At 38.6% G+C, this 6257-nt stretch overlaps 1 long non-coding RNA gene across 1 annotated transcript; it reads right to left on the bottom strand.

The window, feature by feature from the left end:
- Nucleotides 1–4305: 4305 nt before the first annotated feature.
- Nucleotides 4306–5778, bottom strand: LOC131997668 (uncharacterized). The gene is made up of 3 exons (XR_009398333.1): nt 5503–5778; nt 5282–5424; nt 4306–5188 (listed from the first exon to the last, which is right to left on the bottom strand). It is a non-coding gene; the product is annotated as an uncharacterized LOC131997668 (long non-coding RNA).
- Nucleotides 5779–6257: the final 479 nt, after the last annotated feature.

Raw genomic sequence — 6257 nt, forward strand, 5'->3', positions numbered from 1 at the left:
AACCATCGGACATCACACTGTATCTTAGAATTTTACGACGATGTTTCTCTTTCGAGCCTAGCTCAATGATCGGAGATTTTCTTTGCAAATGGAAAAGGAAAGCCAGATATAGCAACACACACCAACCACTATGGGACGCGTCTATTAGGTGTACTTTTTCTCAATGCATGCAGTGGTATTGATGGCTTCGAACGCTAGACAACAGCAACGGCTCTCGCTGTTGCTCCATGTGCCCAGGTTTGAATCCCGGCCGAACTCTGCCGAAATTTTGCATTTTCAAGTTTTTTGCCTTTTAGGTCGAAGATCATTAAATTTCACAATTTCTTGTTTGTTTCTCTTTCGAGTCAAGCTCAATGATCAGAGATTTTCTTTGCAAATGAAAAAGGAAAGCCAGAGATACCAACCACTATGCGACGCGTTTCGTATTTTGTTAGAAGACTTTTCAAACGTGTTAGGTGTGAAGACTTCAAGGGCCGTGCGTTGATATGTTGTAATTGAATCGTATTAATTGCGAAAACGCCTCTATGATACACTTACCACATTAACCACGCTCGATAACCCTGTCTATTAGCTGTACTTTTTCCCAATGCATGTGTTTTTGTGTAATGACAGTCTTTTTTCTGCGACAATTATACTACTTCCATGGTACACATGATTCTGTACATATATTGGAAGTTGTATTGATGACTTCGAACGCTAGACAACAAGAATATATATGGTTTGTAGAGGCGGAAATGGATATTTCGATGTGTTGCAATGGAATGGATATAGAGTATATCTAATGCTAAGTCAATATAAATTCTCCAAATTATGAATATATAAAAATTCATCAAAATCGATGGTCAGGCGTAATGGGTAAACATTTTGTCCTTAGAAATATTTATTGAAATTTGTCTACAGAAAATTTTTTTTAGGAAAATGTTGTTTGGGACAGATAGGCATAATAAAACCAGTAAGGAAAGGCATAAGTCAAGCGGTGTCGACTGTATAATACCCTATACCTGCCCTATAAGTACAATGTGGGAGCTATATCCTATTCTGAACCAATTTTGAAGGACCTCGCCGGATGTTTACAGATGGGTTATTAAACAATCCATATCAAATTTGGAGCAAATAAGTTCAAACTGTAATAACTATGGGTCACAAATGACAACATTATTGCAAACTTCCCAAAATTTGGCGAACATATATGTGGGAGCTATATCTAACTCCAAATCAAGCAAACATCTCAAAAAATTTGGTACTCGTCGAGAAAAGCGTTGTGGAAAATTTGTTGAAAAAATGTTGGCAAGATGAGTCAATAAATACGCTTGATGTGACTCTAGAAGTTAAAATCGGGCGATATATATATGACAGCTATATCTAAATTTTAACCAATTTCTACGAAATTCATCTATAATGTGGAGAGTCAAGAGAAGATCCTTCCTGACATATTTCGCGAAAATCGATTAACAAATGACTATTGCAATATTACTGCAAATCGGAGGAACATATATATGGGAGCTATGACTAAATCTGAACCGATTTCGAGCAAACTTTATAGACATTTTGAAAGTCATCGAGAAAAGCATTGTACAAAATTTTGGGAAGATTGGTATATAACTGCGCTTGCAGTGGTTCTGGAGTGAAAATCGATATATGAGAGCTATATCTGAATCTGGGGCGATTTCCATGAAATTCACCAGTAATATCGAGAGTCAAGAGCAAATCTTCCTAACAAATTTCAAGAGAATCGGTTAACAAATGACCATTTTATTCCATTATTACTGCAAATCGGACGAACATATTAATTGGAGCTATATCCAACTCTGAACCGATTTTTATGAAGCCTGCAATGTCGATAGTCATAAGAAAATCCTTCCTGCCAAATTTCAAGAAAATCGGTTAACAAATGAAGATTTTATTGCAGTATTACGGCAAATCGGACGAACACGTATATAGGAGCTATATCCTAATCTAAACCGATGTTTTCCAATTTCAATAGGCTTCGTTTCAAGGCCCAAAACATGCCCATACCAAATTTTAACACGATCGGACGAAAATTGTAACCTGTACTTTGTACACAAATTAACTTGTATAGACGGGCAAACAGACATAAATCGAATCAGAAAGTGATTCTGAGTCGATCGGTATACTTATCAATGGGTCTATCTCTCTTCCATTTGGGTTTTTCAAACAAATTCACTAAGTTATAATACCACAGTTGTGGTGTAGGGTATAAAGACTTTACAAATTTGTAGTGTGCGGCCTAATGTGCGACCCTAGCGACATCTGTTAGCGGATAGAAGACCGCCAGCGCCATCTGATGGTTTTAATTCGCCTCTGTCAACGAAAGAGACAGCCAGCTGACACCAATTGACAATTATGGCTACCACCATATGTTTTGTTGGTGCCCGCTGGAAGTCAAATTTGATGATGGAGGCGAATCCAAGCCAAGCCGGCCGGTGACCCAAGGAAGCTTCTTTCTTTTTCGATTGGGACTTGGCAGCGTACGGAGGTGGAGTGATCAACAAGAAAAATACGTAAAAGAAAAGACCAGAAATAAATTTGGTAAATGTGTTTTATTTAAATTCATATGAATGTGAAAAAAAACGGATTTAAACAAAATAAAAAGGACAGTTTTTTTTAAAAAAAAAAAAAAGGAAATAGAAAATTTGAAATGCCTGAAAAGTGAAGAGACGATACATAAAGAGCCAATTGAAATGGTAACGTAAAAAAAAAAGAGAAGAAAAACTTTGTCAAAAATCTGAAATGAAATGAACGTTAAATACCTGAAAAAAGGAATATATTAAAAACCTGAAAAGAAGTAGAAATTAAAATTAAAATAAACAAGTGGACATTTCAAAACTAAAAGTCAAAAACATAAAAATCAAAATCCACGCCTCCTCCACCTCCACTGCCGCACAAAGAAGAAGGCTTCCATCACCAACCGCTGCATCAACAACCGCCACATCGGCTACCGACACCCTGGTCACCGCCACATCCGCAACGCACACCATCCACCATTTGTAGTGTGCGGCCTAATGTGCGACCCTAGCGACATCTGTTAGCGGATAGAAGACCGCCAGCGCCATCTGATGGTTTTAATTCGCCTCTGTCAACGAAAGAGACAGCCAGCTGACACCAATTGACAATTATGGCTACCACCATATGTTTTGTTGGTGCCCGCTGGAAGTCAAATTTGATGATGGAGGCGAATCCAAGCCAAGCCGGCCGGTGACCCAAGGAAGCTTCTTTCTTTTTCGATTGGGACTTGGCAGCGTACGGAGGTGGAGTGATCAACAAGAAAAATACGTAAAAGAAAAGACCAGAAATAAATTTGGTAAATGTGTTTTATTTAAATTCATATGAATGTGAAAAAAAACGGATTTAAACAAAATAAAAAGGACAGTTTTTTTTAAAAAAAAAAAAAAGGAAATAGAAAATTTGAAATGCCTGAAAAGTGAAGAGACGATACATAAAGAGCCAATTGAAATGGTAACGTAAAAAAAAAAGAGAAGAAAAACTTTGTCAAAAATCTGAAATGAAATGAACGTTAAATACCTGAAAAAAGGAATATATTAAAAACCTGAAAAGAAGTAGAAATTAAAATTAAAATAAACAAGTGGACATTTCAAAACTAAAAGTCAAAAACATAAAAATCAAAATCCACGCCTCCTCCACCTCCACTGCCGCACAAAGAAGAAGGCTTCCATCACCAACCGCCGCATCATTTTATCGCCACAGCCAGCAACTGATCGGATTTCGGTTACCGGATTGAGTCCCGATCGTAAGTTTTCAAAAGCTTGGATCGCGTGCCAAACTGGTGGTGACTGGAAGCTGGTTAGATGCAGGATGTGGCACGGTGTTTTACTAATCTTTAACTCCCGTAAGTCACGAAGTTTAAGGATTTTGGTATCCGCATTTCGTTTGCGACGGGCCTGAGGAGAGAAGGAGATGCCATTATATACAATAGTTAACTGCAATAGCCCAAATTACTTTTGCTTACCTGTCCGTCCGCTTAATACAATCATACCCATGAGCCAAAGCACATGAGACGTTGTTGGGTTTATCTTTATGTTTTCAACAACAGCCGTGTGGTTATGTCCGTAGGTAGCAAACGTAATACCAATATACTACAGCATCTCAGGGTCATACAATACATTACGGCAGAGAAAGCAGTTTCCGGATACGTTTGGAGAAGTCCTATTTGGAAACTTAGAATGCTTCGCTTATCCGCTTAGATTTGCTCTTCTCTCACTTGTTCCCCACCTTATAGTAGGATATATGCACTACACTTTCTACCTTGTTTGTGAATTTTGGTTTTCATTTGTAGTGTGCGGCCTAATGTGCGACCCTAGCGACATCTGTTAGCGGATAGAAGACCGCCAGCGCCATCTGATGGTTTTAATTCGCCTCTGTCAACGAAAGAGACAGCCAGCTGACACCAATTGACAATTATGGCTACCACCATATGTTTTGTTGGTGCCCGCTGGAAGTCAAATTTGATGATGGAGGCGAATCCAAGCCAAGCCGGCCGGTGACCCAAGGAAGCTTCTTTCTTTTTCGATTGGGACTTGGCAGCGTACGGAGGTGGAGTGATCAACAAGAAAAATACGTAAAAGAAAAGACCAGAAATAAATTTGGTAAATGTGTTTTATTTAAATTCATATGAATGTGAAAAAAAACGGATTTAAACAAAATAAAAAGGACAGTTTTTTTTAAAAAAAAAAAAAAGGAAATAGAAAATTTGAAATGCCTGAAAAGTGAAGAGACGATACATAAAGAGCCAATTGAAATGGTAACGTAAAAAAAAAAGAGAAGAAAAACTTTGTCAAAAATCTGAAATGAAATGAACGTTAAATACCTGAAAAAAGGAATATATTAAAAACCTGAAAAGAAGTAGAAATTAAAATTAAAATAAACAAGTGGACATTTCAAAACTAAAAGTCAAAAACATAAAAATCAAAATCCACGCCTCCTCCACCTCCACTGCCGCACAAAGAAGAAGGCTTCCATCACCAACCGCTGCATCAACAACCGCCACATCGGCTACCGACACCCTGGTCACCGCCACATCCGCAACGCACACCATCCACCAGCGAGGGATCCAGACGCTGTTGCATTCCCCAGCGTTCCTAAGGTACTCTTTTTAGTTTCTCCAGACTAGCAAACCAAACTGCTTTACTGACGTTCGACCCTTGGACTGCTTTATTTTTGTTTAAAAAAGGGTTTTTTGTATTAAAGTATACAATCGAAATAGATTAGGTAGGGGCAACATTAGTGCTTTTTTTTTACTCACCCGTTGTTTGGGTTACAGGCTATAACCAAACATGAGCTCATGGTTAGGTTAGGTAGCAACGCAGTTAAAGGACATTTTCGTCCTCCAATCAGCCGATGTTGGTCCTACGGTGCTAAAAAGGTAGCACAACAAAAAAAAAGACCCTAAAAGAAACATAGAATACTTTTTTAGACAAGAAAAACAGACTGCGACAAATACACTTAAAACTTGACAATACTCACCGAAAACCAGACGGACGGACCGACGAGAACTTGAAGAGACCTTATTGGCCGCAGAGGCCCGCATCAAGGCCGCAGTACCGTTTTGGCGATTCTTGGTCATCCATCTAGAGCTGACGAGGCGACCGACCCATTCTTCTGAAAATAGAGAAAAATTTCAAGATTGTTAATATTGTCTTTGTGAATGGCAATGTGTAGAAGCAGTGTTAACGTTTGCCTTCAAAATCTAATATATTTCATGTTTGCTTGAAAACGATTCTTTATATTCTAAATCTTGTTTTTTTTGTAATTGAATTTTGCCTTTTTGATTATTGGTTTTTTTTACATTATTTACCATGTGAATATTCTTTTACTTACTCAATAAAATACTGAAATCTGTACAAGAATGATTATCAAAAACACTTGCCTTGGTGATTTCTAAAGGATGATGGAAGGCTAAAGCATCGGAATATGGGGTAAGTGACTGAGCAGCGGCAAAGATAGACAGGTGATGGATTACGGGGTACCCTTAATATTACAGGACGAGGGGTACCATGGTTGGGGTGGGCAAAGTCCTGAGGCGCCATGAAGGATTTTAGGCGCCAGGCAATTCCACAGCCGTAATGTCCTCCAGTTCGTTCCAGTGGGTGTTTTGTTAATGTTCTATTGTCGTCCGTTTCGTACCACCGACAGCTGGTTGTTTATTTTGTTTTTTTTGTCACCTTGCCAGAGGGTTGGATTGGCAAAGAACCGCGCCCCAAAGACTGAGCCAAAAGCCG

The sequence above is a fragment of the Stomoxys calcitrans genome, chromosome 5 (assembly GCF_963082655.1).
Source record: "Stomoxys calcitrans chromosome 5, idStoCalc2.1, whole genome shotgun sequence".
Classification (NCBI taxonomy): Eukaryota; Metazoa; Arthropoda; class Insecta; order Diptera; family Muscidae; genus Stomoxys; species Stomoxys calcitrans.